Here is a 23,460-nt window from a genome sequence, read left to right on the forward strand (position 1 = left end):
AAGCCATAGGGGGGCTCATACTGTATATAACCAGCTATGGGGGCTCATACTGTATATAACAAGCTATAGGGGGTTCATACTGTATATAAAAAGCTATAGGTGGGATGTGTCTCCGAGACCAACTGGCTCCCTGCACTACAATCCATTCCAAAGGCCAATCAGAGGCCGGCAGCTGACGTCGGCCAGCCCGTCATGGACGGTGCATGGCAGTGACGCACCGTAAGACAACGACAGTATATAGATAGGTAGGAATAGACAGTAACAGCTGCACCGTGAAATATTGGGTGCAAACCCCTGTACAGCGACCTGAGGTCCACTATATAAGTATAGAAGATGCAGGCCGTCCTCCAAATAAGGTGTACAAAATACAGGGGGTATGTCTACTGACCCACCTGAAATGTTGTGTGACCCATCAAACAACATTTTTTAGAAGCCAAAATATCCGCATCATTTTTGAAGCAGATGACACTTCAGGAAAACAAAGCGGCGTGTTTCCTGAAGCGACTTCTTTGCCGTCTTTCTTGTCATTTCTGTGGCGGCTTTGCTGTCAATGTCCTTTTTCTTTACTTTTATACCTAAGATAGTGGCTCCGTCTGAAGAATGGCCCGGTCACGTCTTTTAGCCTCTTCACTGCTGTTGAAATCTGAAGTGGTTAAAAGAAGTGACAAAAGACGGGACATATTCTCAGCAAGGCGTTTTGACTTTGCTGTGTATATATTCATTCTATTTGCCGTTTATCGAGTTATTTTTCAGGCGGGTTTCAGGCAGAATCTGCCTGTATATGACATTGTGTGCACATACCTTTACAGTCCAACAGAACCCAGCACCGTACCCAATATTCAGATGTGTAACCTAATTCTATGCAGTAAAGAGTAACAGCCGGACATAAAGATGACAAATGATATTTATTTGAATGAATATTTTGCCAGTGGATGCAATGTATGGCGACATCCGTGTCTGTACCATGTGCCATCGCCTTCAGTCCTTGTGCTCACCTTGACTTAGTGAACCCACCTCACCAGGTAAGCCCTAACAGAACAATCAGGCAATGGAGTCCAGGGGAGCAGCACTGACAACACTGCTGCCATTAGATAGCAGCTGAATGGACTCATGGTCTCTTCCAGTATCACTGCCACAATCTTATCTCATTCCTTGAATCTTTAAGATGTTCTGAAGCTTCAAAGGAAGCAGTGACTACGGCATAGGGGGCAGCGAGGGTTGGAGTGGAGCCATGTAGAGATGCAACCGTGATGGTAGGAATGACTGCATGGCAGAACTACGACTTCCTCTCCAATCTCATAATCCATTATACAGATGGCACAAGATTCGGCCTCCTCCTGAGATTTTATATTCCATGTTGGAAAGTTCCTAGCTCGCAGAGCTTGCCTTCGCTGCAGAATATTAACCAGATTATACTGTGCAGGTGGGGATGGTGGCTGCATCTGTGGCCGAGATGTCACCATTCCCATTCCCTGCAGCTGAATGATAGGGTCAACCAGACGGTTGTCCTGGTGTAGCTGTACAGCAGATCGGCTTGGCGCTGGAAGCTCCCTAGGTCTGGAGGGTTCTGCAGGGACCGGTCTTAGTGGCGAGCGGCTTCTTTCCCTGCTCTCTTGTGCTGTCTGCTGCAGAGGAGCTCTGGCCCATCTCCCACTCGTGGTGACGGCAGTGGGGTCTGCCTGATGTCCATCATTGCTGATTAGCCTTCTCTCATCGCTTTGAGAAGATCTTAATCGATGGTGGAGGATTATGGCCTGACCTATAAAGAAAAAGATTACTATTATTATGCTAAATTTAAAAAAAAACACTTTTTGGCCAAAGGGATAGAACCAGCTGATGCTTCGAGATTCAGGGAGAGAAGCAAAAATTATTTCATCTTTGGACTACATAATCCTGCTCAGTTTCAGTATCCCTTCTCTTAAGACATCACAAAGCAGGGGTGCAAATATGTTAGCATTTGGGGCTCCAGTTTTAACTTTTTCCAATGGTCCCACTTTGTCCAAAACTGGCCCTGATCGGCCCCAAGGAATATGAATGGAGGGTGGAGGACATACTGTGTGTTATAAAACATCTTACCCCAGGGAAAACTCTCAGAAAAGCCCCTATAAAGCGGAATATTCTGTCACTTACCCTGATTTTCAGGTCGGCTCATCCATGTGTAGTTGTCAGCATTTAGCTGATGAAGCTCCCGGGAAGTCATGGCTTGGTTACCCGGGGCTGAGATGGTGAAATGTAATAGAACTAAGTTCTCTGATGGCGCAGATGTTATAGCGCCCAAATAACAGTAAGAAGCTGTGGAAGTAAATACTAGACGTACAGAACAATCTAGCTCGTGCTTCCAAGACCAAAGTGGAGTCTCCGCAAATACATCAACTCTGAAAATGGCGCTGATGTCACCGTGCGCAGAGATTGTATAACCTCACAGCATTCTATGTCACTGTGACATCACATGTGAGACCAACAACGCGCTGTCATAATGGCTGACTGTCCAATCTGTTATATGTCCTCTATATACACACATACAACAAAACAAATGACATGCATACATTGTAAGAATAATAGACACCTGGGAATAATAATCATTTTATCATTTATATTAATGTGCGCATTATTCCCTATAGAAACCTCAGCCACTGCAGAACCGGTTTCTCACGGTGGTCCTGAAATAAAGCAAAACACAAACCCGCCTACAGACCCCAGCTGCTCCTCGGTACTGCTGCCAGTGTCCCCCGCCAATCTCCTGGCTTCCTCTTCTAGCAAAGGCCATTGGGTGACCACTGCAGCCGATCAGTTACTTTAATACAAATTTCCCATTCATTTGTTTAAAGAAAACAGATAAATATGATTTTCAGAAAATGGCATGTATGAAGATGGATACTTATGGTATGATATGCAGAGAGAAGAATACTGGGAGGACACAGATCTTGTTAGTCCACCTACTTAACCCACAGGAAAATAATCAGGTCATACAGGGGCGTACATAGAGACCCTCAGACCCAATAGCAAAGGTCCGAATTGGAATCTCTCATTGGCCCCCGTCAGCTATTAAGCAACCTGGTGGAGATGACAGAGGCCTCCTGTCTAACTGCTTAGTTGCTGGTCACTTTGGAGTCTAAGGGGTTAAACTGAGCTAGCTTGAATTGTAGCAGGTGTAGAACAGCCGGCACCCAGTGGATATAGAGCGGGCTCAGCTTGTGAGTCTGCTCCTTATAAATCATCTTATACTGTACATATACGGCATGAGCAGGGGATGGGGCCATTCGGCACCAGGCTCCCCCTGTACATAGACCCCATAGGTGAATGAAAAATATATAAAATAATGTACGGTAGAAAATTAAGATTCATCTCAGAAAAAAAGTCCATTTCTCTTGTGCCCATTCACATTAAAGCTAATTTATCTGAAACTGCTGATTTTGGTTAGAGAGGCTGATTATCCTAAAGAAAGCACATGCACGCTCGGCCGAATCAGTCATACATGTGTATTGGGGGGGCGGTGAGGGAGAGAAGATTGAAGTGCTAACAATACTTTACATAGATATTTAGGATGGATTAGGAAAAATAGCTTGGAGTGCTTCTTTATATCCTGGTGTGCACCATGCATTTAGAAAAATGAATTTTGTAAAATACATGGTGTCTACAGTGAAACATGACGGTCTCAGTGTCTATATGTGGGGCTGCATGAGTGCTGCTGGTGTTGGGAAGCTACATCTCATTGACGGTGTCATGAATTCACAGATGTACTGCTCTATATTGAAAGAGAAGATACTACCATCACTCTGTGCCCTTGGTAGACGTGCACATTTCCAACATGACAATTATCCAAAACACACATCTGTTGTATTTCTGAAGAACAGGGTGAAAGTGATTTAGTGGCCAATTATGTCTTCTGATCTGAACCCAACCGAACACCTAAGAGGAATTCTGAAGAGACAAGTAGTCATCACTCTCCATCCATCATCCAGGCTCTAAAAAGTGAGTTTGTGAAGAATGGAAAAACATGGTGCAACATGTCATCAACTTGTTCATTCCAGGCCTAGAAGATTTGGTGCGATCCTTAAAAATCATGGGGGTCATACAAAATAGTAATAGTATTTAATGTAGGGTGTACTCATTTTTGCAACAACTAATTTGAGTAAAACTGAAGATCTGTAGATTGTGAGCCCTCGGGGGCAGGGTCCTCGCTCCTCCTGTATCAGGCGCTATAATAATAAATAATAATAATTTTGTAATTAAAGTTAAATTATTAACCTTATTTTCATGTTATGGGTCAAAAACATGTTCTAAGAAACTCAGTCTTGTCAACATTTGGAAATTGTTCTTGTATTCAGTGACATAATAATTAATATCTTTCTTTCACGGGGGGGGATACTCATTATTGCTGAGCACTGTAATATAACATATATATGTATACCGTATACAGGACAAGAGAAGTGGTACTGAGCAGTGTGTGTATGAAAAGTGTTTGCCCCCTTCCTGATTTCTTATTCTTTTGCATGTTTGTCACACTTAAATGTTTCAAATCACAAAACTATTTTGAAAGTAAATACAAAATGCAGTTTTTAAATTATGGTCTTTATTATTAAGAGAAAATGAAATCCAAACCTACAAGGCCCTGTGTGTAAAAGTGATTGCCCCCCCCACCCACTTAAAACATAAATTAACTGTGGTTTAACACATCTTTGGGAAGCTGAGTTCAATTTCCCTAGCCACACACAGGCCTGATTACTGCCACAACTGTTCTCAATCAAGAAGCTACTTAAATAGGACCTGCCTGACAAAGTGAAGTAGACCAAAAAATCCTCAAAAGCTAGACATCATGCTGCGATCCAAACAAATTCAGGAACAAATGAGAAACAAAGTAATTTACATGTATCAGTCTGGAAAAGGTTATAAAGTAATTTCTAAAGCTTTGGGACTCCAGCAAACAACAGTGAGAGCCATTATCCACAAATGGTGAAAACATGGAACAGCGGTGAACCTTCCCAGGAGTGGTCGGCCAACCAAAATTATCCCAAGAGCGCAGTGACGACTCATCTAAGAGGTCACAAAAGCCCCCCCAACAGCATCCAAAGAACTGCAGGCCTCACTTGCCTCAGTTAAGGTCAGTGTTCATGACTCCACCATAAGAAAGAGACTTGGCAAAAATGGCATGCATGGTAGAGTTCCAAGACAAAAACCACTGCTGAGCAAAAAGAACATAAAGGTTCGTCTCAGTTTTGGCAGAAAACATCTTGATGATCGCCAAGACTTTTGGGAGAATATTCTTTGGACTGACGAGACAAAAGTTGAACATTTTGGAAGATGTATGTCCCATTACATCTGGAGTAGAAGTAACGCAGCATTTCAGAATTTCTGCTGGTAGTGTGATGGTCTGGGGCTGTTTTGCTTCTTCAGGACCTGGGAGATATGCTGTGGTAAATAGAACCATGAATTCTGCTGTCTACCAAAAAATCCTGAAGGAGAATATCCGGCCATCTGTTCATGACCTCAAGCTGAAGCGCACTTGGGTTATGCAGTAGGACAATGATTCAAAACACACCCACAAGACCAGCTCTGAGTGGCTTAAGAAAAACAAAATTAAGACTTTGGAGTGGCCTAGTCAAAGTCCTGGCCTTAATCCGATTGAGATGCTGTGGCATGATCTTAAAAAGGTGATTCATGCTCAGAAACCCTCCAATGTGGCTGAATTACAACTATGTTGCGATGATGAATGGGCCAAAATTCCTCCAGAGCATTGTAAAAGACTTACTGCCAGTTATCGCAAACACTTTATTGCAGTTGTTGCTGCTAAGGCTGGCCCAACCAGTTATTAGGTTTAGGGGGCAATCACTTTTTTCCCCACAGGGCCCTGTAGGTTTCGATTTCTTTTTCCCTTAATAAAGATCTTCATTTAAAAAATGCATTTTGTGGTTACTTGTGTTATCTTTGTCTAATATTTCAATTAGTTTTTGTGATCTGAAACATTTAAGTTTGACAAACATGAAAAAGAATAAGAAATCAGGAAGGGGGCAAACACTTATTCCACACCACTGTCTACACAGGTGCATCTCACTAAATTAGAATATCATCAAAAAATTAATTTATTTTATTTCTTCAATACAAAAAGTGAAACTCATATATTATATAGAGTCATTACAGACAGAGTGATCTATGTCAAGTGTTTATTTCTGTTAATGTTGATGATTATGGCTTACAGCCAATGGAAACACAAAGTCATTATCTCAGTAAATTAGAATACTTTGTAACAACAGATTGAAAATGTTTTTGAAATCCGAAATGTTGTCCGACTGAAATGTATGTTCAGTAAATGCACTCAATACTTGGTCGGGGCTCCTTTTGCATCAATTACTGCATCAATGCGGCAATGTGGCATGGAGGCGATCAGCCTGTGGCACTGCTGAGGTGTTATGGAAGCCCGGGTTGCTTTGATAGCAGCCTTCAGCTCGTCTGCATTGTTGGGTCTGGTGTCTCTCATCTTCCTCTTGACAATACCCCATAGATTCTCTATAATAGATTCTCTATGGGGTTAAGGTCAGGAGAGTTTGCTGCCAATCAAGCACAGTGATACTGTTGTTTGTAAACCAGGTATTGGTGCTTCTGGCAGTGTGGACAGGGGCCAAGTCCTGCTGGAGAATAAATTTCCATCTCCAAAAAGCTTGTCGGCAGAGGGAAGCATGAAGTGCTCAACAATTTCCTGGTAGACAGCTGCGCTGACTTTGGTCTTGATAAAACACAGTGGACCTACACCAGCAGATGACATGGCTCCCCAAACCATCACCGATTGTGGAAACTTCACACTAGACCTCAAGCAGCTTGGATTGTGTACCTCTCCACTCTTCCTCCAGACTCTGAGACGTGGATTTCCAAATGAAAATTGGAAATCTGGGACCTTGTGGAGTGTGTCACTGACTGCCTTCTGGACATCTGTCAAGTCAGCAGTCTTCCCCATGATTGTGAAGCCTAGTGAAACAGACTAAGGGACTTTTTTAAACACGTAGGAAGCCTTTGCAGGTGTTTTTGTTAATTATTTTAATTTACTGAGATAATGACTTTTGTGTTTTCATTGGCTGTAAGCCATAATCAGCAACATTAACAGAAATAAACACGTGAAATAGATCACTGTTTGTAATAACTCTATATGAGTTTCACTTTTTTTTATTGAAGAACTGAAATAAATTAACTTTTTAATGATATTCTAACTTAGTGAGATGCACCTGTGCATAGACATATATTATACACTAGATGGTGGCCCGATTCTAAAGCATCGGGTATTCTAGCATATGTCTCCCGTTCCTCCTTCATAATGCCCCATGCAGGAAGTCACATCCCCCGTATATAATACCCCATGCAGGATGTCACATCCCCCCTATATGATGCCCCATGCAGGAAGTCACATCCCACTATAGTGCCCCATGCAGAATGTCACATCCCCCCTATATAATATCCCATGTAGGATGTCACTTCTCCCCCATATAATGCCCCATGAAGAATGCCTCTCCCCTATATAATGCCCCATGTAGGATGTCACCTCTCCCCCCATATAATGCCCCATGCAGGATGTCACCTCTCCCCCATATAATGCCCCATGTAGGATGTCACCTCTCTCCCCATGTAATGCCCCATGCAGGATGTCACCCCTCCCCCCATATAATGCCCCATGCAGGCTGTCACATCCCCCTATATAATACCCCATGCAGGATGTCACCTCTCCCCCCATATAATGCCCCATGTAGGATGTCACCTCTCCCCCATATAATGCCCCATGTAGGATGTCACCTCTCCCCCCATATAATGGCCCATGTAGGATGTCACCTCTCGCCCATATAATGCCAAATGTAGGATGTCACCTCTCCCCCCATATAATACCCCATGCAGGATGTCCCATACCCCCATACCCCCATAGTGCCCCATGCAGGTCCCCTATTGCCCCATACAAAAAAAAAAAATCCAATACTCACCTCCCTTCTCAGCTGCTTCTCTGGACTCCAGAGTAGCCGGCATCTTCACTCTGTCCGCTGTGATCGGTCAGGAGAGAGCGCGGTGTAAAGACGTCACTGCGCCCTCTGATCTGAGACATCACAGAGCTGCAGCGGAGGCACGGGGAGGGGTAAGTATGACGCCGGGGTCCTGATCGAGTGGGGGGGGGACGAGAGGAGAGGAGAGTGGAGGGGAGGGGTAAGTATGACGCCGCATCGAGAGGACAGGGGAGGGGAGAGGAGTGGAAAGGAGGGGAGAGGAGGGGAGGGGAGGGGCGTCACACTTGTCCTTGGGAGATAAGCGGCCGTAGCCGCTGATCTTCCGACGATAGCCGCATGTAGGTCAGCGGCGCCTGCGGTCGGGGGACTTATGCTGCGAGCATACGGCTGCATCTCCCGGCTGCATCGCCGCTGACCTCCGTGCCTCACATGAGCCGCTAACGGCCGCCATGTTTTTCTGAAATGCCGCGTCGCTGATTGGCCGCGGCCGGACCAATCAGCGACGCGGGATTTCCAGGACAGATAGACAGACAGAAAGACAGACAGACAGATGGGATAAGACAATTATATAGATAGATATACACTGCTCAACAACATAAAGGGAACACTCAAATAACACATCCTAGATTTGAATGAATGAATGAATGAATGAATGAAATATTCTCATTGAATACTTTGTTCTGTACAAAGTTGAATGTGCTGACAACAAAATCACACAAAAATCATCATTGGAAATCAAATTTATTAACCAATGGAGGCCTGGATTTGGAGTCACCCCCAAAATTATAGTGGAAAAACACACTACAGGCTGATCCAACTTTGATGTAATGTCCTTAAAACAAGTCAAAATGAGGCTCAGTGTTGTGTGCTGCCTCCACGTGCCTGTATGACCTCCCTACAACGCCTGGGCATGCTCCTGATGAGGTTGCGGATGGTCTCCTGTGGCATCTCCTCCCAGACCTGGACTAAAGCATCCGCCAACTCCTGGACAGTCTGTGGTGCAACTTGACGTTGGTGGATGGAGAGAGACATGATGTCCCAGATGTGCTCAATCGGATTCAGGTCTGGGGAATGGACGGGCCAGTCCATAGCTTCAATGCCTTCATCTTGCAGGAACTGCTGACACACTCCAGTCACATGAGGTCTGGCATTGTCCTGCATTAGGAGGAACCCAAGGCCAACCGCACCAGCATATGGTCTCACAAGGGGTCTGAGGATCTCATCTCGATACCTAATGGCAGTCAGGCTACCGCTGGCGACCACATGGAGGGCTGTGATCCAAAGAAATGCCACCCCACACCATTACTGACCCACTGCCCAACCGGTCATGCTGAAGGATGTTGCAGGCTGCAGATCGTTCTCCACGCCTTCTCCAGACTCTGTCACATGTGGTCAGTGTGAACCTGCTTTCATCTGTGAAGAGCACAGGGCGCCAGTGGCGACTTTGCCAATCCTGGTGTTCTGTGGCAAATGCCAAGCGTCCTGCACAGTTTTGAGCTGTGAGCACAAGCCCCATCTGTGGACGTCAGGCCCTCATACCACCCTCATGGAGTTGGTTTCTAACCGTTTGGGCAGACACATGTGACGCGCCCCCTGGGCCAGTGCTGTTTGGGATACCCGGAGCCGGATCTAGATGGGGGTAGTGGTCCTTGTGGCGGTGACCCGGTCCGTGTCCAGGGTGTCAAACTAAGTGGCAGTCTATGGCAGTAGATGTTAACTTGATTGTCGACTACGCCACCCGTTGAGTGCGGCTTTGAAGCCGCCGCTGCAGAGCAGTCCGCTGAGGCCGGTGGTATATGTGCAGCAGTGATGGTATGACCCCCAACGGGAGGGGTATGGCCTCAGGGCAGCAGGTGTAGATGATGAGGGTTGTGACGGTGCAGTATGAAGACTCAGAGTCGGGAGATGCAGTTCAGGGTTTTTACTTACTGGTGTTCTTTTAGTCACTCTGGCCTTGAGTGACCACCCGAGCCGTGCTGCGTCCACCAGGTCCTGGACTCGGCCAACCCCCAGGCAATTCTGGAGCGTGGTCCTGAGCTCCTTTCTGACTCTCCCTTTCTCTGGCCGTTCCCACCAGGGATCCACTTTTGGCCGGCTCCCTCGGGTCTCTTGGTGGTCAAACCTCCTCTGGGTTCCCTGACCCTATACTTGGTGTGCCTTTCTAGTGGATTTGGTGAGGGTCGTGGCAAATCTTGACCACGACCTCCAGTCTCTGGCTGAGGATTAGTGGCCTCCACCAGCTTGGGATCCGGTACCCTTGTCCGCCAACCCTTCACCCTTTTGTCCTTATTCTGGGATCTTGGGGTTCCCTTCTTGTTTCCTCTCTGGGTCCTTCTTACTCCTCTCTCTCTCTCTGCAGGCTCTGCTCTGGAGCTGGGCCCAGCCGGAGCCACAGCTCCCTGTCAGCCCTTCTGGCTGAGCTCTTCTGCTCTGCTCCTCTTGCCTGACTGAACCCTGTTCTAAGATGGTGCCCACCTTATATACTCCCTCTATGTGTGAGCTCAGGTGACCAGCACCCAATGAGCTCCTAGCTTTACCCAGACTACTCCCCCTATCTGCCCCTACACTACTGGGATGTTCCACCCCCCTCCCACTCCAGCCAGGGACAGACGCTGTCGTACCTGCACATATACTGGTGGGAGTACCGTCGTTCTGTCCCCCGGAAATGGGATGTATGTAGTGCATGCAGCCTACTAGCTCAGTTCCACACTCCATCCTTACCCGGGAGTGGAATACCACACCTCTGGCTTGAGGCGTAATACCCCTGTAGCAGCCGAGTCCTCAGGGTGCCACATTCCCCCCCGGTAAACCACAGCACGTCCTCGGGCTGTAAAGGAATAAAAACATCCACAAACATACAAATTTTTTCAAAAACATCATAAACATATAAAACACTATGTATATCATCAGCATAAAACTTTTCATATAAAACTTTTCATAGTAAACATTCTTGTTCCTCCGGCCACGGTGCAACTTGTGACCGGGTAAAGTGCAACAGTCTCTTCAAGAAAAACACAGCTTTCCTATAAAACCAGTAGAGGGCGCCTTAGAAAGCGCAACTATATACAAGGGGAGGTATGGCCGCTCTCAGTCCTCGACCAGTGGGATTAAGGAAAGAATGACCGCTCTCAGTCCTCGGTCAGTGGGAATAAGGGACATACGGGTAACAGTTTACACTTGTCCCAACGGGGAACATATTTAAATCAGCAGCAGTTCTTGTACCCCGACGGGTAACTTTATACAGTTCTCTTTACCGTGCTCTAGTAACGGCGTCCTCCTGATGCTTCCTCCCTGTACTCTTCAGACCCGTCCGGATCCTCTTGCTCCTCCTGACACCTCAGCTCTTCCTCTGTCAGCCGGTGCACATGAGGGGCATAGGGTCCTTTGGCACATTGGTGCCGGGTAAAGGTGACCTCATCACCCAGGTACAGGTCACGACCTCCGTGTCCCTCCGGTAGGTGGGACTCGACATCTCTTCTGGTCACGAAGACGTCGCCGGGGGTGTGATGATCTCTGATGGAGCCCCAACCGTGCTGCAACTGGAATTTAATTACAGTCCCGGTGGCACGGGGACCGTGGGCTGCACAGGGGTTCCTTCGGGTCCGGCTCTTTTGTTCTGCACTTTTTATTTGCAGCCGCTGCTCACGGACCCGCCTCTCTCTCCGTTCTCGGTCAAGGACTTCCAACTGCTGGTGGCAGCGCTCCGCACGCTCAGCTGCGGCCGCCCGGGTCTCCTGAGTGAACCCGATGAGGTCTCCTCCTGCGGGGTCCCACTCAAACTGCGCCTCCTCTAACGAGAGTAGGGTTATCTTGACGGGCGCCGGAGCCGGGATCAGGGGCTCGCACAGGGGTCTTTCTTTCCGGAGTCGGGGCTGGTGGTACTCCGGTGGCCACACAGGGGGCTGCCCATCCGGGCAAGTGTGCTGGGCAAATAGGTCTTCACCCAGGTGTGGCGCTGTGGACGTTGAGGGCGCGGTGGTGGTAGCGGCGCCCGGGCTCACCAGGCCTTGCGACCAGGCTTGGGGCACCCTGAATGTAAAGGGCACCGTGAAGACGGCGGCGCCCGGGGTTACTTGGCCCAGCGACCAGGCCGGTGGCTCAGTGAAGGTAGAGGGCGCTGTTGGCACTGCGGCGCCCGGGGGCACTCGGCCTTGCGACCAGGCCGGTGGCGTCTCCTGCTTGGCCGCGCTCAGGGTTGAGGCGCGTGACGTCACAGGGGGCGTGGCCGCGGCTTCTGTTTGAGGCCTAGTCGGGAGCGGTGACGGTGCAACGACGGGCACGGCAGGGGAAATTTCGGGCTCTGCGACGGGGAGCTGGGGCAGGCTCACGGCTTCTCGGCTCGGGGTAGTGACGTCCCCTTTACCTGCCTCCGTTTCTTTAGCTCCTTCCTCGGCGTCGTCTCCGGCCTTGATTCCTCCTGCACCATCCTCAGAGGTGGTCTGACTCCTCGTCTCGGGTGGCGTGCTCCGCTGGCGGGTTCCAGCCTGCAGGGCCATCTCTCTGCTCCACTCCGTCAGCGTTTCTCGCTGCACCTGGGCCATCCTCCGTGCGAGGCGCTCCAGCGCGGTCTGCGCACACTCCCGGTCTCGGGGAAGCTGTGCCAGGATCTCCACCAGGTCTTGTGGGGTTGTCGCTTGCAACAGGCTCCTGACCACAGGGTCGGTGCTGCCTGCCTCTCCCTCCATCTCCGGGTGCGACTTCTCCAGACTCCTCTCCAGACTCCTCTCCAGACTCCTCCAGGCTGCACCCATCTTCTCTCTTTTGTTCTGTATCCGCCCACATTGAGGGTGGTCCCGGGGCAACTTGGTGATTGTCAGTTCCAGGGGCAGCCCCCCCACGCTGATAGACATCTCTAGCATCACAGTCTCTGCTGGTGGGGGCGGTTTCCGCTTTTGGCGCCATTCCTTGACCTGGCCCACGATGGGAGGTGGCCTCTTGCCACCCTCTGGCACGCCCATAATGGCGTCCGCTCTGCCAGGGCGGGAAATCTTCTGAAATGGCGGGAATCGTCTCCCAGTGGCGGGAAACTCCGTGGATGGCGGGAAAAAGCTGCAGATGGCGGGCAACCGGCGGGAGACGACCCGTGATGGCGTCCGATGGCGGGGACCCTCCGGAACCGGCGGGAGACTTCTTTTTGAGGTAAATGTGAACTTTTCTTCAGGCACGCAGTGCCCGGTGGTTGCGGGCACGTAATCCTGCCGACTGCGCCAGAGTTGACGCGCCCCCTGGGCCAGTGCTGTTTGGGATACCCGGAGCCGGATCTAGATGGGGGTAGTGGTCCTTGTGGCGGTGACCCGGTCCGTGCCCAGGGTGTCAAACTAAGTGGCAGTAGATGTTAACTTGATTGTCGACTACGCCACCCGTTGAGTGCGGCTTTGAAGCCGCCGCTGCAGAGCAGTCCGCTGAGGCCGGTGGTATATGTGCAGCAGTGATGGTATGACCCCCAACGGGAGGGGTATGGCCTCAGGGCAGCAGGTGTAGATGATGGGGGTTGTGACGGTGCAGTATGAAGACTCAGAGTCGGGAGATGCAGTTCAGGGTTTTTACTTACTGGTGTTCTTTTAGTCACTCTGGCCTTGAGTGACCACCCGAGCCGTGCTGCGTCCACCAGGTCCTGGACTCGGCCAACCCCCAGGCAATTCTGGAGCGTGGTCCTGAGCTCCTTTCTGACTCTCCCTTTCTCTGGCCGTTCCCACCAGGGATCCACTTTTGGCCGGCTCCCTCGGGTCTCTTGGTGGTCAAACCTCCTCTAGGTTCCCTGACCCTATACTTGGTGTGCCTTTCTAGTGGATTTGGTGAGGGTCGTGGCAAATCTTGACCACGACCTCCGGTCTCTGGCTGAGGATTAGTGGCCTCCACCAGCTTGGGATCCGGTACCCTTGTCCGCCAACCCTTCACCCTTTTGTCCTTATTCTGGGATCTTGGGGTTCCCTTCTTGTTTCCTCTCTGGGTCCTTCTTACTCCTCTCTCTCTCTCTGCAGGCTCTGCTCTGGAGCTGGGCCCAGCCGGAGGCACAGCTCCCTGTCAGCCCTTCTGGCTGAGCTCTTCTGCTCTGCTCCTCTTGCCTGACTGAACCCTGTTCTAAGATGGTGCCCACCTTATATACTCCCTCTATGTGTGAGCTCAGGTGACCAGCACCCAATGAGCTCCTAGCTTTACCCAGACTACTCCCCCTATCTGCCCCTACACTACTGGGATGTTCCACCCCCCTCCCACTCCAGCCAGGGACAGACGCTGTCGTACCTGCACATATACTGGTGGGAGTACCGTCGTTCTGTCCCCCGGAAATGGGATGTATGTAGTGCATGCAGCCTACTAGCTCAGTTCCACACTCCATCCTTACCCGGGAGTGGAATACCACACCTCTGGCTTGAGGCGTAATACCCCTGTAGCAGCCGAGTCCTCAGTGTGCCACACATGCACATTTATGGCCTGCTGGAGGTCATTTGGCAGGGTTCTGGCAGTGCTCCTCCTGTTCCTCCTTGCACAAAGGTGGAGGTAGCAGTCCTGCTGCTGGGTTGTTGCCCTCCTACAGCCCCCTCCACATCTCCTGGTGTACTGGCCTGTCTCCTGGTAGCGCCTCCAGCCTCTGGACACTACGCTGACAGACACAGCAAACCTTCTTTCCACAGCTCGCATTGATGTGCCATCCTGGATGAGCTGCACTACCTGAGCAACTTCTGTGGGTTGTAGAGTCCGTCTCATGCTACCACGAGTGTGAAAGCACAACCAACATTCAAAAGTGACCAAAACATCAGCCAGAAAGCATTGGTACTGAGATGCGGTCTGTGGTCCCCACCTGCAGAACCACTCCTTTATTGAGGGTGTCTTGATAATTGCCAATAATTTCCATCTATTCTCTATTCCATTTGCACAACAGCATGTGAAATTGATTATCAATCCGTGTTGGTTCCTAAGTGGACAGTTTGATTTCACAGAAGTTTCATTTACTTGGAGTTATATTCTGTTGTTTAAGTGTTTCCTTTATTTTTTTGAGCAGTGTATATATATAATACATATATTCCACGAAACAACTTTTACCATATGTGAGGCAGTGACTGGGATCTTATATGACGGCCGTTATATATCCCCCAGAATGTGTACAGAGACCTATGAAACCCATTGATGTGCATTGCAGTCACAGACACACCTGCAATGCAGGAATGAAGGTGAGCATTGACCTGGTCAGGCTATCTGGCTAAGGCAGATTAAGTAAAACCCGGCAGGGCCTTCATTTCTTGGAGGAGGCTACAAGAAGGCAGTGGGGGTGGCCTCCTCCCTCCAACCCGGGTTTTCCAGTGGCTCTTGCCACAGGTCCTTTAAAACCCTGCATTAAGGTTAGTGGTGTTCAGTGTTGGGACCTGCTAGGCGCATAGCAGGAAAGCTTGGCGGGCCTGTGTGTAGCTGAACCCACGCCTGGGAAGGCTCTGCACCCGTCAGGCTCTGAGCGGCCCGGACCGGCCGTTGCCCACGGCGACCATTGTTTAAGGACTTATGTTAACCCGGCTGCGAACCGGAGGACTTTCTGTTTACCCGTGAGTTGCTGAATAAAAGCTGCTTATGTTGGACTTGCTTGGGTCACTGCCTCAGTTACTGCACGGTGTGAACACCGCCTCCTTACAGATATATATATATATATATATACATATACTGTACATACAGTAGGGAAAATAAGTAGTTAATACACTGTCGATTTTGCAAGTTTTCCCACCTACAAAGAATGGAGAGGTCCGTAATTTTTTTCGTAGGTACACTTCACCTGTGAGAGACAGAATCTAAAAGTAAAATCCAGAAAATCTCATTGTATGATTTTTAGATAATTAATTTGCATTTTATTGCATTCAATAAGTATTTGATACATAAGAAAAGCAGAACTTAATATTTGGTACAGAAACCTTTGTTTGCAATTACAGAGGTCAGACGATTCCTGTAGTTCTTGACCAGGTTTGCACGCACTGCAGCAGGGATTTTGGCCCACTCCTCCATACAGATCTTCTCCAGATCTTTCAGGTTTCGGGGTTGTAGCTGGGCAACATTGAGTTTCAACTCCCTCCAAAGATTTTCTATTGGATTTAGTTCTGGAGACTGTATAGGCCACTCCAGGACACTGAAATGCTTCTTATGGAGCCACTCCTTAGTTGCCCTGGCTGTGTGCTTCGGGTCATTGTCATGCTGGAAGAACCAACCATGACCCATCTTCAATGCTCTTATTGAGGGAAGGAAGTTGTTAACCAAAATCTCGTGAAACATGACCCCATCCATCCTCCATTCAATGCGGTGCAGTGGAGTTGATACCAAGAGGTTCTATTTGGATCTCATCTGACCACATGACCTTCTCCCATGCCTCCTCTGGATCATGCAGATAATCATTGGCGAACATCAAATGGGCCTGGACATGTGCTGGCGTGAGCAGGGGAGCCGTGCGTGCCCTGCAGGATTTTAATTCATTACGGTGTAGTGGTACTAACGGTAATGCTTGAGACTGTGGTCCCAGCTCTCTTTACATTATTGACCAGGTCCTCCTTTGTAGTTTTGGGCTGATTCCTGACCTTTCTCAGAATCATCCTTACCCCACAAGGCAAGATCTTGCATGGAGCCCCAGACGAAGGAAGATTGACAGTCATCATGTGTTTCTTCCATTTTCTAATAATTGTGCCAACAGTTGTTGACTTCTCACTAAGCTGCTTGCCTATTCTCCTTTAGCACTGGGATGGCCTTGTGCAGGTCTACAATTTAGTCCCCGGTGTCCTTAGATAGCTCTTTGCTCTTGGCCATGGTGGAGAGGTTGGAGTGTGATTGATTGTGTGGACTGGTGTCTTTTATACAGGTAATGAGTTCAAACTGATGCAGTTAATACAGGTAATAAGTGCAGAGTAGGAGGGCTTCTTAAAGAAAAACTAACAGGTTTGGGAGAACCAGAATTCTTGCTGGTTTGTAGGTGATCAAATACTTATTTCATTCAATAAAATAAAATTTAATTATGTAAAAATCATACAATACCCTTTTGGAAGTGCATTGAGCTGTAGGGTGCATTTCTGGAAAAGGGGAAAAAAAAAAGACTCTTTAAATCTCTTAGTTTGCGAATGTGAACGAGCTGAGTGGGACTGGAGCGTAAGTGCGAACGAAAGTAAGTGTGTGACTTGTTTTTCAGTGAAGAGGTATTTGGGAATCCTGCAGAAAATACCTGTGTGAATTGCGGTGAGTTGCTGCATTGTGACCTGCTGAGTGCTTTTCTACCTGTTTAGTTTAATTGGGCTTTTTAAAACCTATTTTCTCACTACAGTTTTACAGCTTCTTAGTTTACTACCTGTGTATTTAAGGGTTAACTACATTGCACTAAAATCCTGAGGTGTAGCTATACTCACAAGCTGTTAATTAAGGGAGAGGGGTCATAATTAAGGGTTTATAAGGGGCAGCTAGTTGGGCATCCAGTCCTTTGGAAGTGCATTGAGCTGTAGGGTGCATTGCTGGAAAAGGGGAAAAAAAAAAAACTCTTTAAATCTCTTAGTTGGCGAGTGTGAACGAGCTGAGTGGGACCGGAGCGTAAGTGCGAACGAAAGTAAGTGTGTGACTTGTTTTTCAGTGACTTTGGATTCAGCGAGTTTGGAAGGGAGGACTTTGGACTGAATTGCTGTCTGTATTTTATTAACTTTTTACTTTTCTTTTTACTTAACATTCTGTCTATTGCAATCCCCATTAGGAAATGAGCTCCATTATTGACAATGCTATCCAGTGTACATCTTGCCACATGTATGCATTCCTTAAACAGCCGGTCGGGGTTGCTTATTGCTGTGTGAGATGTGTGCACGTTGTGCGTTTGGAAGCCCAGATACTGGATCTAAATGAGCAGCTGGCAACACTGAGATCCATTGACAATATGGAAAGGAGTCTGCTGCTCACTGAGCAGTAGCTCACTGGGGTAGATGTGGGGGAGGGTGGTAGTCGGGAGCTGCAGGACAGTGAGGCTGTTAGTTGGGTGACAGTTAGAAGGGGGGGTAGAGGGAAGAGTGCCAGGGAGGCTAGTCCTGATCTGGCACACCCCAATAAGTTTGCAAAGTTGGCAGATGAGGGGAGTGACGGTCCAGGGGTAGCACTGCTGCAGCAAGGCATGTCCCCTGAAAGTCAGAGGAGTGTCAGCTCCAGTAAAGAGGGAAATAGGAGAGCAGGGCAGGCCAGGCAGGTGCTGGTAGTGGCGGACTCAATTATTAGGGGAAAAGATAGGGCAATCTGTCACAAAGACAGGGATCATCGAACAGTGTGCTGCCTACCTGGCGCTCGAGTCCGGCACATCGCTGATCGGGATGACAGATTACTGGGAGGGGCTGGTGAGGACCCAGCAGTCATGGTGCACATTGGCACAAATGACAAAGTTAGAGGTAGGTGGAAGGTCCTTAAAGATGATTTCAGGGAATTAGGCTGCAAGCTGAAAGCAAGGACCTCCAAGGTGGTATTCTCTGAAATACTACCGGTACCACGTGCCACGCCAGAGAGGCAACGGGAGATTAGGGAGATAAATAAGTGGCTCAAGAACTGGTGTAGGAAGGAGGGATTTGGGTTCCTGGAGAACTGGGCCGACTTCTCAGTTGACTACAGACTCTACGCTAGGGACCGGCTGCACCTCAATGGGGAGGGTGCAGCTGTGCTGGAGGAGAAAATGGCTAGAAGGTTGGAGGAGTGTTTAAACTAGGGATTGGGGGGGAGGGTATTCATTTTATAGGTGGGGAAGATAGTGCAGATAGTGACCTGGGCACAAATAAAGAAATTGGGGGTGGGGTTAGAACAGTCAATAAAGTAAGAAGGAATAGAGGTACAGAGAGATACATAAAATGCATGTACACTAATGCCAGAAGCCTCACCAACAAAATGGAGGAATTAGAATTAATTTTGCTGGAAAATAATTATGGCATGGTAGGGATATCTGAGACGTGGCTTGACGAGAGCCATGACTGGGCAGTTAATTTACAGGGCTATAGTCTGTTCAGAAATGACATTACAAACAAGCGAGGGGGGGTGTGTGTTTATTAGAGATGAGCGTTGTTCTACTCGAACTGTTCGCCAATCTCAAATTCGAGCTGTTTTGGGCGGTGTTCGAGCCGTTCGGCGAACACGAACAATTTGAGAAAAATTCGGCTGTTCGAGGTTATGTTCGATAACTGTTCGTGCACCAAAATCATAACTGGATTTTTTCTCAGTAATGATGAAAATTAATGTTAATACGCAGTTTGAGTGTACAGCGGGGTGGGGGGAGGGGCAGGGGATGGATCTCTGCAGGAACAATGAAGATCTCCATTTTTTTTTCTCTTTCCCGCATTTACAGTGGGGAGGTGCAATCTGTCAGCCTATCAGCAGCGCACACACGGAGCGAAGTGCTTTTTTTCACACAAGCAAGGGCATGTGTCATTGGCAGTGTATGTCACATGTCCTTGCCCTATAAGACCAAGCCATTTTCCCCGTCGCCACCATTTTCTCACTGCTGCAGCTGCGTGTTAGAGGGCACCGCTGTTGCTGTGTGCACTATACCTTGTTAATTTCAAGCCAATTTTCGCACAAATCTACAGATAGCTTGGGAGTAGGGAATAGTTGTGATTGCAGTCCTTTTAAGGACTAGGTTACAGCATTTCCTACGACTTTTATCAGGCAGGTCTGTGCTCTTAAATAGATAGGTTGTGGGAGTAAAGACTAATTGTAATTGGAGTCCTTTTCAGGACTAGGTTACATCAGTTCCTATCAGTTTTTGCCAGGCAGGTCTGTGCCAGTGCTGTGCAAGTTTTTTTCACAGCATTTGGCTGAATCTAGCAAAGCTAATCCTTTTTGGCCTATTGCAGAGTGTGTTAGTCAGTGGAGTAGCCTATCTGTGTTGCAAGATATACCACCTGTGTATAGAATACCAATTTTTTTACTGCACCTAGTGAAGTAAAATCTTTTGGGCATAGCATCATTCTATTAGTCCATCTATACTGACCTCCATCAGGTTGCAAACTGAATATATTTTTTTCTGCATCTACCTCTGAAAAAATATTGGGCTTCTAGCTGTGTGTGGGTCTTGTTCTATTAATCCATCTATACTGACCTCCATCAGGTTGCAAACTGAATATAATTTTTTTCTGCATCTAGCTCTGAAAAAATATTTGGCCTTCTAGTAGTGTGTCGGACTTTCTCTATTAGTCCATCTATACTGACCTCCATCAGGTTGCAAATTAAAAATAATTTTTATCTGCATCTACAGTACCTCTGAAAAAATATTTGGGCTTCTAGCTGTGTGTGGGACTTGTTGTATTAGTCCATCTATACTGACCTCCATCAGGTTGCAAACTGAATATATTTTTTTCTGCATCTACCTCTGAAAAAATATTGGGCTTCTAGCTGTGTGTGGGACTTGTTGTATTAGTCCATCTATACTGACTTCCATCAGGTTGCAAACTGAATATATTTTTTTCTGCATCTACCTCTGAAAAAATATTGGGCTTCTAGCTGTGTGTGGGTCTTGTTCTATTAATCCATCTATACAGACCTCCATCAGGTTGCAAACTGAATATAATTTTTTTCTGCATCTAGCTCTGAAAAAATATTTGGCCTTCTAGCAGTGTGTGGGACTTGTTCTATTAGTCCACCTATACTGACCTCCATCAGGTTGCAAATTCAAAATAATTTTTTGTATGCATCTAGCTCTGAAAAAATATTTGGCCTTCTAGCAGTGTGTGGGACTTTCTCTATTAGCCCATCTATACTGACCTCCATCAGGTTGCAAACTGAATCTAATTTTTTTCTGCATCTAGCTCTGAAAAAATATTTGGCCTTTTAGCAGTGTGTCGGACTTTCTCTATTAGTCCATCTATACTGACCTCCAACAGGTTGCAAATTAAAAATAATTTTTATCTGCATCTACAGTACCTCTGAAAAAATATTTGGGCTTCTAGCTGTGTGTGGGACTTGTTGTATTAGTCCATCTATACTGAACTCCATCAGGTTGCAAACTGAATATATTTTTTTCTGCATCTACCTCTGAAAAAATACTGGGCTTCTAGCTGTGTGTGGGTCTTGTTCTATTAATCCATCTATACAGACCTCCATCAGGTTGCAAACTGAATATAATTTTTTTCTGCATCTAGCTCTGAAAAAATATTTGGCCTTCTAGTAGTGTGTGGGACTTTCTCTGTTAGTCCATCTATACTGACCTCCATCAGGTTGCAAACTGAATATATTTTTTTCTGCATCTACCTCTGAAAAAATATTGGGCTTCTAGCTGTGTGTGGGTCTTGTTCTATTAATCCATCTATACAGACCTCCATCAGGTTGCAAACTGAATATAATTTTTTTCTGCATCTAGCTCTGAAAAAATATTTGGCCTTCTAGCAGTGTGTGGGACTTGTTCTATTAGTCCATCTATACTGACCTCCATCAGGTTGCAAATTCAAAATAATTTTTTGTATGCATCTAGCTCTGAAAAAATATTTGGCCTTCTAGCAGTGTGTGGGACTTTCTCTATTAGTCCATCTATACTGACCTCCATCAGGTTGCAAACTGAATCTAATTTTTTTCTGCATCTAGCTCTGAAAAAATATTTGGCCTTCTAGCAGTGTGTCGGACTTTCTCTATTAGTCTATCTATACTGACCTCCATCAGGTTGCAAATTCAAAATAATTTTTATCTGCATCTACAGTACCTCTGAAAAAATATTTGGGCTTCTAGCTGTGTGTGGGACTTGTTGTATTAGTCCATCTATACTGACCTCCATCAGGTTGCAAACTGAATATATTTTTTTCTGCATCTACCTCTGAAAAAATATTGGGCTTCTAGCTGTGTGTGGGTCTTGTTCTATTAATCCATCTATACAGACCTCCATCAGGTTGCAAACTGAATATAATTTTTTTCTGCATCTAGCTCTGAAAAAATATTTGGCCTTCTAGTAGTGTGTGGGACTTTCTCTGTTAGTCCATCTATACTGACCTCCATCAGGTTGCAAACTGAATATATTTTTTTCTGCATCTACCTCTGAAAAAATATTGGGCTTCTAGCTGTGTGTGGGTCTTGTTCTATTAATCCATCTATACAGACCTCCATCAGGTTGCAAACTGAATATAATTTTTTTCTGCATCTAGCTCTGAAAAAATATTTGGCCTTCTAGTAGTGTGTGGGACTTTCTCTGTTAGTCCATCTATACTGACCTCAATCAGGTTGCAAACTGAATATATTTTTTTCTGCATCTACCTCTGAAAAAATATTGGGCTTCTAGCTGTGTGTGGGTCTTGTTCTATTAATCCATCTATACAGACCTCCATCAGGTTGCAAACTGAATATAATTTTTTTCTGCATCTAGCTCTGAAAAAATATTTGGCCTTCTAGCAGTGTGTGGGACTTGTTCTATTAGTCCACCTATACTGACCTCCATCAGGTTGCAAATTCAAAATAATTTTTTGTATGCATCTAGCTCTGAAAAAATATTTGGCCTTCTAGCAGTGTGTGGGACTTTCTCTATTAGTCCATCTATACTGACCTCCATCAGGTTGCAAACTGAATCTAATTTTTTTCTGCATCTAGCTCTGAAAAAATATTTGGCCTTCTAGCAGTGTGTCGGACTTTCTCTATTATTCCATCTATACTGACCTCCATCAGGTTGCAAATTAAAAATAATTTTTATCTGCATCTACAGTACCTCGGAAAAAATATTTGGGCTTCTAGCTGTGTGTGGGACTTGTTGTATTAGTCCATCTATACTGACCTCCATCAGGTTGCAAACTGAATATATTTTTTTCTGCATCTACCTCTGAAAAAATATTGGACTTCTAGCTGTGTGTGGGACTTGTTGTATTAGTCCATCTATACTGACCTCCATCAGGTTGCAAATTGAATATAATTTTTTTCTGCATCTAACCCAGCCAATAGTTTTGGCCTAATACCACAGTTTGGCCACTCAGCTCTGCTCGGTTACCATCCATTGTTTTTTTGTGCAAACAACTCCAGAGTTGTGAATTAGTTAACCACCAAAATGAGTGGAAAAAGGCCTGCTGCTGGTGGAAAGGGGAATAGGCGTGTTGGGAAGGGGAAAAAAGGTTGTGTCCGTGGGGTAGGTGTTAAAGCAACAGTAACATCTGCAGAAGAAAGACCATCTTCCAGCCAAACTAAAATGTCTACTTCTTTTAGCGGACAATGTGATAAGATCCCTTTCTTACGGCCACGCCAATCGCTACAAATTCCAGATGAGGCACAAAAACAGCAGGTGCTTCAACGGATATCAAGTGCTCCTTTAAGTGGGCTCTCCTCCACATCAACTTCAACATCACAAATACTCCAGTCCTCAAAGGTGTCACCCAAATCGCACTTGCTTCCTCACAGCTCCCAAATCTCCAGCTGCCCGTCTGAGTATGAGGTAGAACAGATGGTTGAGTCTGCAGAGCTGTTTACTCATACTATAGCCTGGGAATCAGAGGTCGACTCCAGCGCTTCTGTGAATCCAGACGAGGAAATGATCTGCACTGATGCCCAG

The 23,460-nt window shown here is 46.8% G+C and overlaps 1 long non-coding RNA gene across 1 annotated transcript in view; it reads right to left on the reverse strand.

Moving 5' to 3' along the window:
• Positions 1–1,016: 1,016 nt before the first annotated feature.
• LOC141182970 (uncharacterized) overlaps positions 1,017–23,460 on the reverse strand; it is a 160,460-nt gene continuing 138,016 nt past the window's right edge. Inside the window, exon 3 of the long non-coding RNA XR_012257991.1 lies at positions 1,017–1,759. This is a non-coding gene — a long non-coding RNA (uncharacterized lncRNA). The remainder of the gene's footprint in view (positions 1,760–23,460) is intronic.

Source organism: Phyllobates terribilis, unplaced genomic scaffold (genome assembly GCF_046119375.1).
Source record: "Phyllobates terribilis strain yellow unplaced genomic scaffold, ASM4611937v1 Scaffold_38__1_contigs__length_12584779, whole genome shotgun sequence".
Taxonomy (NCBI): domain Eukaryota; kingdom Metazoa; phylum Chordata; class Amphibia; order Anura; family Dendrobatidae; genus Phyllobates; species Phyllobates terribilis.